Below are 13,800 nucleotides of genomic sequence, written 5' to 3'. Positions count from 1 at the left end.
TAGCTAGAAGAAGAAATGCTGAGTCATAGAGAAACATCAATTTCAAATTTATTATATACTGCACTGTTGTTTCCTAACATGTTTATAGCAATCTAAACTTCTACCAGCAGTTTGTATAAATGTTTTGACTTCTCCATATATTTGTCAATACCTGTTGGTGTATAATTTCTGCCAAAAAGGGGAGTGAGATATTATCTCCTTATACTTTAATTTGAATTTTCCTGATTACACAATAGAGTTGAGCATATTTTCATATGATTTTTAGTTAGACATTCTTCCTTTTAGTTCCTATTCTATATTTTCCATTGGCTTTTTTTCTTTTTCTTGCCAATTTATACAAGTTCTTTTATAGTCTCTTCATGATGACTCTTACATAACTATTTTTAATACCATCTAATTTTATCTTACAAGATTTAGGAGAAAAGTTGTTCTTGCTCTTTATCCTTGACTCATGACTGAACATATGGCTTCTTTTTGCTGCTTAATATAGATTTGATGATAACAATAGAATTATTTGTTAAAAACCTGCCTCTACCAAATACCATATTACCTAATTATGTTTCATTCACTCATCATTACCTCCAAGCCACAGGTTTGTCTCCTTCACCCAAGTATTAGCTTCTCCCTCACCCCCACCCCACCTCTCCCTTCTCTCACTTCAACTCTAGCCTCTCTAAAAGCTATCCCCAGTCAACAGCAAGACTTGTCTTTCCAAAGCACAAATCAAATGATCTCCTTATCCATGTAAATTCCTCAATAATTTCCCATTAAAATACTTAGAATAAGATATGTATTCCCTACCAAGGCAACAAGGTCTAGGAAATCTTAATCCATTCTCAGTTCTGCCACTTTCCTCTAAAATCACCAAAGTGTGGCCACTCTTGCCTTGTTCCTATTTCTCAAACACTCCAAACACTTCCCCAGAAAGGCCAACCAGACTATCCTACTTAAAGTAGCTCCCTCTCCTACTCTTCAAACTCATACATTCTCTATTCCCAATCTTGATTTGTCTTCACAGAACTTATCTATATGTGACATTATTTTTGATATTATAATTTTTAATCATCTATCTTTGTCCTCTACTAAAATGTCATCACTATTGGCTAATAAGATTGTTTTATTAATCTCAATACTTATCTTAGTATCTCAGAGCCTAAAGGGATTCCTAGTAATAGTTATGCTCTCTACAAATATTTACTAAATAAATGAAGACATTAGTTTCCCATAATCCTCATAGTCTTTTTAACTACATAATCCTTGAAGGTAGACACTGGATATCATTCATCTTAACAAAGTCAGAATCTCAGTACATCATCTACAGCACATTGTAATCACTCAATAAAAGTGTCTTAAATACATTAATAATGTACATAAGTAGGATTATCATCATTGCAGATACGAGAAAATTGAGAATCTGAGTGTTTGGTTAAAGAGTCTAGAATCTGTCAGTCTCCAAAGATATTCCACTGTCTCAAGGTTCTCTTAACCTGACATCACAGCGCACCAATGGGACAGTGCAAATACAATGAGTAAATGGATTAGGAGGGTTCACATCAACAGGACAGCCTGCAAAACCTGTGATATCAAAGAGCACTGGAGGTGAATTAGAATTCTCAGTTCCCTCAACTTTTGAAAAATCTTCTCCCCCTCTTCCACAACCTGGAAATTCCTTGAGGTAAAAGGATAGTTTCTCATTTACTCAAATAGCCATGTGCTCTGGTAGTATTTGGAGAGAATGGTATGTTGATTAATGCTTAAATTTTTTTAAGACATACTTCTTGTTTGTAATGGTGATTTGAGTGCAGATTTTTAACTCCTCCCTTTTCCAAGTATTCACTGAAGTTACAAACACAAAATTATCTAGAAGTCGGTATAAAGCCTAGAAATCAGCAAAATGGAGCCTTATGCATGCCAAAAATTTTTTAACTTTCTGTTACTGTTATGCTGGAAATAAAAAAAAAAAAATATTTCAGGCAAGTCCTGATTAAGGTAGTTGTTAATTCATCTGTGATTAATAATGTGTGAAAAAACAGAATATTTAATATAGTCATAAAAGGAATCAAGGTAAAGAAGTAAAGGTAGAGAAGAAAAAGGTAATCAAGGTAAAGAAGAAAAAATTCCCTAAACCAAAGACAAAACTGAAGCCTCAAATCAAAAAAGTTCTTCAAGGGACAAGCTAAAGTTTTAATTTATTTGTTTTTAATTTTATATCATATTTAAAAACAAAATCTTGGGACATCTGGGTGGCTCAGTTGGTTAAGCAGCTGCCCTCAGCTCAGGTTGTGATCCCAGGCTCCTGAGACTGAGTCTCGCATTGTGCTCCCTGCTCAGCAAGGAGCCTACTTCTCCCTCTTCCTCTGCCTGCTGCTCCCTCTACTTGTGCTCTCTCTCTCTCTCTCTCTGTCAAATAAATGAATAATTTTTTCTAAAAAATTAAAAATAAAAATAAAATCTACCCACTTCCAAGCAGAAAAAGTAGGCCTTAAAAGCAAAGATTCTATTTGTCATCAGAATTCTCTTCTTTATATTAAAGACAAAATGCTAGGAAAAGATAGAGCAATGTCTCAAGAATGTGCCCTATTATCTAAGGGATGACTTGTAAGTGAGGGGGAAAAAAAAAAGAACTCTAATAAGAGTGCTTGAGAATGGCAAAGAAGTGGTATGAAAAAATTGTGGTGAGTAATAAAATTAATGAAACTTCACATCGGTTTAAGATATCTCTTAGAAGAGTGACAAAACAAAATTTTCCCAAAAATTCTATAAAGAAAGGGAAGTTTTATAAAATACAAATATAAATCTGGAGATCATCTGAGAAGATATTGAAGATGATGAGAGAAGAGATGAGAAAAACTGTCAAATATATCATCTTATCCAAAAAGAAGTTGTGCTAATGCTGGGCCAATTTTCCCTTAGATCCATTGCTTGCCCTTACTCCGGTCTGCTTCATATTGAAGGGAGGGACTCCTATAGACTGTGTTTCCAACTGAGGTTAGAGGGTATCAAAAGGAGACTAAAGGGAGTGATGAAAGGAAAATCAGGAAGCTTCAGCCCCATCTCTCTCTGTCTTGTGTGGCATCTTCCACAGCAGTTGCTTCCCTTTCAGGGTCAAGGCTGCCTGCATAGGTCCATCATAGTTCTGGCTTCAGCCAGGCAACCTGGATAAAGATTAAAAAAATACTATCTTTAGATAAAAAGAAGACAGATTATGCCATTTCACAAAATGTAATTATCTAGATGAATATGTATGACACAAATTAAATATTGCATCTGAAAGTTATCCCTATAAATACCAAAAATATCAATATTATTAGACAGAAGAAAATTAGTATTATTGTAATTTATTGCTATCATTTTATAAAAGCTCTGATTTCTCATTCTAAAAGTGTCTTTTCTTAGCTATTTATCTCTTACAAAATGGTTTTTTTTTATATTTCAGGTTACTGTTACACTGAATATAACATTTCTCTATTAATATTTGTTTATTCATTTATATTGGTTCATAATTTTTACTACTATGAAAAATAACACATAATAATGCAATAAGCATCCTCGAATATATATGTGTGTGGGTGTACAAATCAATGCAGGTGATTCTATTTTATGGAATGTATTTCCAACAGTAGGATTACTATGTCAAAAATATGTATATTTTAGGGGTGCTTGGGTGGCTCAGTAGGTCAATTGTCTGACTCTTGATTTCAGCTCAGGTCATAATCTCACAGTGTCGTGAGATCAAGCCCTATGTCCCAGCATGGAACCTGCTTAAGATTCTCTCCCTCCCTCTCCTCATCTGCCTCTCCACTCCTTCTCTCTCTCTCTCTATATATATATATATACACATATGTGTATATGTATATATATATACTTTAATACATAAATATATACGTATACTTTAATACAACAATATGTATACTTAACAGACATTGCCAGATCATTTTTCCAAAGGGGCTGAAATTTTTTACCGGACCATAAGCAAGTGAACAAAAATATCCTTCTCTTTGCATCCCTAGCATCAGTAAATTTTTTTTTTAAGATTTTATTTATTTATTTGACAGACAGAGATCATAAGTAGGCAGAGAGGCAGGCAGAGAGAGAGAGAGAGGAGGAAGCAGGCTCCCCGTCGAGCAGAGAGCCCAATGTGGGGCTCGATCCCAGGACCCTGGGATCATGACCTGAGCTGAAGGCAGAGGCTTTAACCCACTGAGCCACCCAGGTGCCCTGCATCAGTAAATTTTATTGTACTTCTTAATTTTTGCTATCCTTACAGATATAAAGAGATATCTAGCTTTTACTTCAATTTGTATCTTCATGGTTACTAAGAAATACAGAGTCTGTTTACATTGCCAATTTGGATATGCAATTCTGTGAATTATCTTTCATATCTATTTTCCTATTGGACTATTTGGCCTTTCATGATAGTTCACAAGAGTTCTTTGTATATTAAAAATTAGCAATTTCCAATGCTTTTCACTTCGTGATACTCATTTTATGTTATCATGAGGTAAATAGACTTAGGAGAAATGCATATTTTTACATCATGGGTTAAATAGGCCATGAGGATGCCAGTAACTGTGCTGGACCAGCCTAGGAATTCTAGCTCCCTCTCTGCTGAAAGGAAGCCCAACCAATAAGAGGATCAGCTTGCCGGAGATGCAACCCGTATCAGGTCCTGATAGGACCAGATATATATCAATAGCTGATATTATAGCAAATTTCCAAATTTATTATTTAAATATTGACTTTCATCCTTATTCATAGTATTATTTACATTCTCTAAATTTTTAAGTTTTGAGCTGTGACTTCTAGAGTTCATGTCTTTTAAGAAATTCTCCTCCACCTTTGAAATTTACTCTAGCTTTTAAAGATTTTCATCTGAGATTTTTGCAACTCATGTATCATAAAACTTTATTTTTTTAACATATGAACATTTTAGAAGATGCTAAAGTAAAAAGAACATAAGATGCTTCCAACTTCTGAACAATTATACATATTTGTGCTGGCTGAAACAAAATGAAGAAGAAAAAATTCTCTGGAACACTTTCAGTTAAATAATGATATTTTTCAAAGAAAAGAACATGGTGTCACCTAAAAATCCTTTCCATGGGAGTTAAGTCCTTGTTCTAGGTGCAGCTCAGTCCCTGCTTTAACAACCTGTCAGTGTCTGTTGATCTCAGTATTGACATTGTTAAAGAGGGGTACTGAATTAAACGATGTCAGGAACCTTTCTATCACTACATGATTCTACTACTTTGCTCAGAATTACAGGTTAATCAGTCAGAAGAAACCAAAGGAAATGTATTTTTCTGGATATTGGTGGCATTTCCTTTGAGGAAATCCACTGCAAATAATTCCCAGTGCTAAAAACTTACATTTATTTTCTCCTCTTTCTTGCTGAGAAAATAATATCTTGATAAATGGCTTTCAAGTTCTACTTAGAGTTCATTGTTGAGGTGACCAAGATTATGGTCTTACCCATGGGATTTCACAATTCACAAAAATTATTACCTTGGGAATATCTGTTTAAGAAGGAAGAAAAAATTATGGAAAACCAGGCAGCTTTTATGGGAATTTGTCAATTCTTTCAATGTTATGCAACAGAATTTCAGGAGTCAGGATCAGGGTTCAAAATAAAATTAGGCATTGAAGTTACACAATTTCAAAATTGTGTAGTTTTTTAAGTGTTAGCGGAACTTGGGTTGATGATTTTATTATTATTTTTAAAGATCTATTTATTTATTTTGGCGGGGGAGAGGCAGAGGGATAAGGAGTGGGAAGGAGACTTCCCACTGAGCATGAGCCAGATATGGGGCTCAGTCCCACAACCCTGAGATCATGACCTGAGCCGAAACCAAGAAGTCATATGCTCAACTGACTCAGTCACTCAGGTGCCTCTGGGCTGATTATTTTAAAGATGGATGCTTCTGCAACACTGACCAGAATCCAACCTCATTTGATTTTGATGATATTTCATTAACCTTCCATCAGTCTAAAAGTTTCAGTGATTCTGCTAAAAGCCAGAATTTATCATTTTTGTAACATGACTCAAGAAAAAAGGTAAAAAACTCATTGTTCCTATAATAAAATTCTGCCCACCAATATTAGCATCTGAACAAAGTCTTTCTATAATCATAGATGAGTTGCCTCTCCTTTCTTTTCTGTTCAAGACATGTCTTATCTAATTCTGAAGGATCTTTCTTAGATATCTGTCCAAGTGAAATTCATTTAAGCAAGGTGACACAAAGAGTAGCTCTAACTTCTATATACCTGAAGTAGTAGAGGCTTTTGTTTTGTTTGATGGACTCTGAGGAATAAACATGACTCTTTTTATACATCAAATTTTACTTAAACTTGGTCATATCAAATGGATAGAGAAACTTTAAATATATTGTTTTGGCTTTTGCTTCCTTGTTTTCACTTCCCCCTTTCCTCAAACATGACCTATCCCATCCAAGATAATACATGTTGATATTGTGTATATGTTCATTTTTGTTTTTACTTTTGCTCATATAAATATGTATACACATATGCATGTACAAATTAGCATACATATGAATACACACAAATATCATCACATAGAGATAGATATAAATGTCCTAATTTTTTTACAGAATTTTGTTTCTTGCTTTGTTCTAAGAATTGACTTCATTTTCTAGATTTTGTCATTATTAACAATGCTAAAGCACTCATCTTTGAACATATATATTCTTAGTTTGCTTCTTCTGTCTCTGTAGGATAGATTCCCAGGATTAAGACTGCTTGATCAAAGTGTTATCTTTGTGTATTTTAATACACAAAATAATAAATATGTATTTATTTTGTATAATATACATATAATAAAATACATCAAAGTAGATTTTTCATTTTTTAAATATATTGCCAAATTGCTTTTTCCCCCAAACCTGGAAACTCACAATTTGACCTTTTTCACCATTATTGTGAACAGCAGGTATTACAACTTTAAATTTTTTTTCTAGTCTAAGAATGCAAGATCTCATTATCAATTTAATTTGTGCTTCCTGAACTTCTAGGGAAGCAAACCATACATTTATGTTTGGTGTCCACTTAGAAATGCCCTTCGCTGAATTGCCTCTTTCTATTCTTTGACAAATTTCTTTTCTTACAGAATTCTTAAAATCATGTTATATGAATTTTAATCTTTTGACTGTCATCTGTTTGCAAACATTTTTTCCCTGAACTACCGTTTACCCATTGACTTTGATGACATTTCATCTTTCAAGTTTTTTTAATATTGTCAATCTTTTCTATATCTTTTTAAATGATTTCTGAATTTCTTGTCTTGATAAAGAATATCTCAAAAAAAAAAAAAAGAATATCTCTCAAACTTCAAGATTTTATATATAGCTTCCTAGATTTTTTCTAAGATGTTTATTGTCTAATTTGTATATTTAAGTGTGAATCCATTTGGAGTGTGTTTTTGACAATAATGTTGAGATGAACAAAATTTTACTTATTTTTTTCATATTGAAGCCACCTTTGCCACATCATTTGTGCTTGTGCTATCGCATTCAGTGAAACGTCTACCTCTGTCAGATTTGAATTTTCATTATGTCTGGATCTATTTCCGGATTCTTTAATTCATTCCACTTGTCTGTTTGCTTATTCCCATGGGCTACCACTCATTTGATTATAATGGCTTAATATTATGTTCTGGATCTATAAAAAATGGCTCCCCTTATTCTTCATGTATTTTTTTTAATTTAAATATAGTTGACACACAATGTTATATTAGTTTTGGGTGTACAACAAAGTAATTCAACATCTCTATATTATGCTATGCTCACCATACACGTAGCTACCATCTGTCGCCATACAACACTATTACAGTATTATTGACTATATTCCCTATGCTGTATCTTATATACCATAACTTATTCATTCCTCAAAAAAGTAAAAATAGAAATATATGATTTAATAATTCCACTACAGGTATTTACCACCCCAAAAATGGAAACACTAATTTGAAAAGATATATGCACCCCTATGTATATTATAGCATTATTCACAATAGCAGAGTTATGAAGCAACCCAAGACTCCATCAATAGATGAATGGATAAAAATGTGGTATATATTCTTCATTGTCTTTCACAAGTTTCTTGGCTATTGATGACTTTATTACTCTATTTGAAATTGAAGATCATTTTATTTATTTATGAAAAACCTCAGTATTTCTTAGAATTTATAGGGAAAGAGCATTTTCAGCATATACATTTCTCAAGAGGGTAATTTTGACTTTAGTTTTAGTTGTCTTTTTCTTATGCTCAGTGGAAAAACTCATACAAACTGGCCCAGAGAGAGATGACTTTATTTGAAGTATGAAGTACATTATAAATCTTTGGAATAATTCTGGCAATGTGACACTTATTCCTCTGTGTACACACAGGAATAAGAAGGTTAAGTTTCCATAGAAAACAAAAAAGGAAAAGACTTAGTTTTATTACTCTCTTTATATCTCAAAAGAAAAATCTTTCACAATGTTTTGGGATACAGTGGAGAAAAATGTATTTTTCCTTATTTTCATAACTGACATAATCTTATAACTTTTCTTGCTGTGGATTGGCATAGTTTACTGTAATGTGTAGCAATATACATTTTTAAGATATATTTCAGTCTGAGATACTTGCCCAAATACCTGTACAAAGGAAATCCTATCATTTGACTCATCTGAGGGTAAGTAAGAATATCTTCATTTCTAATTTTCATTAAGATTATATACATTTCTTTTTTAAAAAGATTTTATTTATTTATTTGTCAGAGAGAGAGGAAGAGAGAGAGCACAAGCACGGGGAGCAGCAGGCAGAGAGAGAGGGAGAAGCAGGCTACTTGCTGGACAAGGAATCTGATATGGGACTCCATGCAAGGACCCTGGGATCACAACCTGAGCCAAAGGTAGCTGTTTAACCAACTGAGCCACCCGGAGGTCTTAGATTATATATATTTCTTCTTAAAATTTTTTTTAAAGATTTTATTTATTTATTTATTTTATTAATTTTATTTATTTAAGAGAAAGCTAGAATGAGAGAGCACAAGCAGGGTGGGGAGCTGCAGGGGGAGAGACAGAAGCAGGCTTCTCACTGAACAGGACCCTGGGATGGTGACCTGAGCCAAAGACAGAAGCTTAACCAACTGAGACACCCAGGTGTCCCTATTTATACTTGTTTCTTAAAAAGCTTTTGAATTTTGTGATACTTTAGATGTGGAAAAAAACTAAATTTAATCGAGTATCTTTTTTGGTTTAATGGAAAGAGCAAAGGTTTGGCATTTTACAGATTTGAATTCAAATTCTGATTCAGTTGTGTGACTTTGGGCAAGTTATATAAGCATTCTGAGCCTCAGGTTCTTCACCTATAAAATAATGTTAACTTTAGAAACTATTTGCAAAATTGCAAGAATTAAATGGAACTAAAAGATCTAATACATTGCCTGACAACCATGGTATTCTGAATACTACTATTATTGCTATAGGTAGGAAATAGATAAAGCTTTATTTATTATATTTTTACAATGTATCTATCTATCTATTATCCTTACAAATAAGGCTTCCTTATTTCTTCCTAACAAGATAATACAATTTGATTTTTAAAATCCATTAACTCTTTAATTTAAGATCCTGAGCACTTAATTACATATACTGAGCACTAATTATGAGCCACATACAATCCTGCAACTGAGGACACAGCAGTAAATTAAATAGGTGGGCTCCTTTTTCTGGTGTAGCTTACCTTTGAATGATGAAATGCATATAAACACAGAAATAAAATAATTGGGTTATAAAAAGCATTTTGATGTGACACAGTAATGTACACCTGTTCCATGTTTGAAAGTTCCATCTGAACAGTTTTTAAATGTTCAAAATGTATATGTTATTTTATTTCAAGTGTGAGCTAAATATTTTACAAGTAATATTTTTTAAATTGAGACATAAAAAGATCTCCTTTAAAGAAACTGATTAAATAATTTATAATTAATACAGCAATCATTTAATGGGTACTTCAATTCATAAAATATTTTGGGAACCCAATTATCTTTTAATTACATAGTAGGTGTATGACTATATAATTAGGTCCTAGAAATACAAAGATTTAGAAACAGGCCATGTCCTCAATATCCATAATCATAACAATGTGATTAAGACTATACTATGGATTTATAAAGTAATACAGGATCCCAGAGAACACATTTTAACTTACACTTCTGGACTTTTAATGAAAACTCTTCTCTTACGAGACATCTATATCACCCTTAATTGCCAGACCTGGATCCTTGGAGTAGGACTGAATAAACTGAACATCTCTTTTCTCTTTCATGTCTTTGTATGTCTTTTTAAGTATCACTTTTATTTCTTGCCTCATGCTAAAATGAAGAAATCTGCTTGAAAACAAGTTCTTGGAAGAGGCCCTGATTTCAGAGCCCATCCTCATTTACTTGGAGAGATGAGAAGAAATTGCCTTTATCAAATCCAAAAACAAACAAACAAACAAAAACACCAAAACAAACAGACAAAAACCTAAAAACCTTACTGCTTGATCCAAATCTGCTCCTGCTCACAGAGTCTCTATTTTAATCAGGAAATCACTATTCATTTGCTAAACCAAATATCATACTTGAGTGTCCTTTTGTTCTGCTACCGCCCATATACCATTATTCATTCACCAGTTTCTCCTGAGTCCCATCTCCTCTGGTACCCTCATGACAGCTGCTTCAGTTGACATCCTTATCATCATCTTTATATAGGATTACAACAATGGCTGCCTAACTATTCTCTTATATCATCAGTCCATACTTTACAATCTATCAGAGCTAATGTTTTAATGGCAAATGGGATGGTATTACCCTAGCCATTACCTCCATGAAAAAAATAACCCAAATGCCTGTCATGCCTTATTTCTGGCTCTATCACCCCTCCTGCTCTATGATTCCTGGATTGCAACCTCCCATTATTGCAGGATACCCCAGACTCACTTTTGCAAGGAATGTTTTTCACTCCCTTAACCATCTGAAAAACTCAGACTTTAAGATAGAGTTTAAATATCACCTCCTTTGGGATGTCTTCCGCATAGTCCCTAACTAACGCTGCTTCCTCTGCGTTCATATCATAGCATATTGATATATCAGTACTTTCCACTGGTTCAACCTCTGGACTGTGAGCTCTTTGGGAACTATGCGTTTGGCATTTGGATATCTAATACAGAGCTTGCTAGAGAAAAAAAAAAAAAAATCCTGGCTCCTCACCTAACTTGAAAGTCCATTCCAATATGAAGACTCATACATAGACAATTCATACTTGACATTTGGAGTCAGTTACCAGTTACCAAGAAGAAGAAAATGGCCCTCAGGTGGTCTTGCTCTGGACCACGAAGACAGTAATTTTTGCCATTACTAGAAGCAATGGAATCAGTGAACTAAGTCTTCTGTATTTGAGGCAATACCTACAATATGAAGAAGCAACTACTAGATAGTGCTGTACAGTAAGATGACAGGCAATGGATTTTTCTAATAAACTATGATTTCCAGATGGGGTTTCAATTAAAAATTATGTTTAAAGGGATCAACCTCAGGACACTTGGGTCGCTCAGTCGTTAAGCATCTGCCTTCAGCTCAGGTCATATCCCCAGATCCTGGAATGGAGCCCCACACTGGGGTCCCTGCTTGGCAGAAAGCCTGATTCTCTCTTTCCCACTCCCCTTGCTTCTGTTCCCACTCTTATTACCTCTCTGTCAAATAAATAAATAAAATCTTAAAAAAAAAAAGAGGTCAACCTCCTTAACAATATAACAAATCATTTTTTAATATTTAGTAAAAATAGTATCGTGCTGACTTTATATATATGATCACAGTCCCTATCTTTTCATTCTTTGTGAGATAAAAGGAAGCCAAGAAAATAGATGCACTCATTTTTGCAAGGTCTTAGATGGAAAAATCAATCTTGGTTAAGTGTGTATTGAGTTATTACCAAGAAGCTGACATACTGGTCCATATTCACAGGAGAGGAAATCTATGTTTTATTCTCTTTTCATCACATTAAGCTCAAGGGAAAATGGAAAAACGGAAGTTCTCATAAGTCTACATCTCACGTCCATCATAAATATTACAATATGAGGATTTTCTCAGGGGTAAAATTAGGAAATATTGCAGAAGGCAAATATAATTAATAAACATAATTTAATGTGCCTATTATTTCCCAGAACTTCAGTGGTCATATCCAAAAACAACCCAATAATGTGAGCAATATACTTTCAAATGGAGAAAGAACAAAATGTTAAGTGCTGAGTAATTTCCTCTATTTTACTTTTATAAAATCTTGTTCTTTCATTATATATTTCATCTTAAATACTAATTTCTTCCTGTGTCTAAAATGTTCATTATATTACAACTTTTTCTCTTTGTCTCTTTTATGTATCAGGATGAGACAGTACCTTATTTAGAATGTCTTCTAGTGCTTTCTTATTTTTAGTCAAAAACTTTTCTCTCCCCATAAAAAAGGGAAAACAAATCATAAACTTCCTAACACCTCCAACAAATCCACTTTCGGTCCACTGGCTACCACAGTCTGGGACACTTATATATCAATATGTTCCCTTTTTAATCAAAGGGAGGGATGGGAGACAAGAACAATTAATAAATCAAAATACTAGAACATACACTGGTCCAAGCACCACCTGATTCCCAAACTCCCCCTAAAATTGTAAATAAGGACCTTGTTATTTCACCTTTATTTATTCTATGTGGGTGAATTGCCCCTACCTGCATCAGGCATCATGCTCAGAACTAACATGGTTACAGTAGACACATCTGACTTAGGTTAAACGTTTCACTTCATTTTCCTTCATATGTTTATTGTTATAAAAATTGTGCCAAATCAGTGTACATTATCAACAGAATCTTTATAAGAATAAAAGTCAATTTAATTGGACCAGGATGGGACTGTGAAACTGGTATTTTTAAGTCCTTCAGGTGACTTTAATGAGGAATCAGATGGAGAATCGCTTCTCTATAGAACAGAGATTTGTAGATGGCAAAGTTGTGTGTTGAAGTACTTAATGTGTTTAGGTTTTTTAGTTTTTTTGTTTTAATCTCAAAAACATGTTATATGACAAATCATATTATGTCATATCAAAGACTCTTAGTAAACAAATACTTTCTGACATTTATATCTTTGAATGATCAACCTCAACAAACATTTGATTACCACCTGTACAAGAGAGTTTCTTTTTTTTTTTTTTTTTTAATTACTGGAAATGCAATATTTTGCTAAAGGATGTGAGTTAACAAAAAGTCAATCAGTCCAGCTCACAGTGACTTTCTTCTAGTTTACTATCTTAATCAGCCTTAAAACTTAGTGAAAATTCCTGTGTAGGTCTGAAGTTTTAAAAATGAGTTAATAAAGGAAACAAAATTCTGAAGTTTGAGATATTTTTATATCTCAAACCTGAGGTTTGATTCACATTAGATGCAACGTTCTATGCATTATTATATTCAACCTACAACACAAGTTATTTAGAATGATTTGTTTATAAACAATTTACCACTTTAATATTAAGTTAGAAAACAAACAAAAAGATCACCTTCTGCCTTCCTTCCTTCCTTCCTCCCTCCCTCCCTTCCTTCTTTCCTTCCTTATGTGAGTTTATATATTTGTATTAGGTGGGTATTTATTCATGCATTACTTCAGCAAAATTAACATCAATTCCTCACCCAAAACTGCTAGGCGTGGGAAATTAAAGAGAAAGTAGGACTGAAAAAAAACAGGCAAAATCAGTTTTGAAATACATTATCTTTGC

The sequence above is a fragment of the Mustela erminea genome, chromosome 1, assembly GCF_009829155.1.
Source record: "Mustela erminea isolate mMusErm1 chromosome 1, mMusErm1.Pri, whole genome shotgun sequence".
NCBI lineage: Eukaryota > Metazoa > Chordata > Mammalia > Carnivora > Mustelidae > Mustela > Mustela erminea.
The sequence above is the reverse complement of the archived record's forward strand: the minus strand, read 5'-3'. Positions refer to the sequence as shown.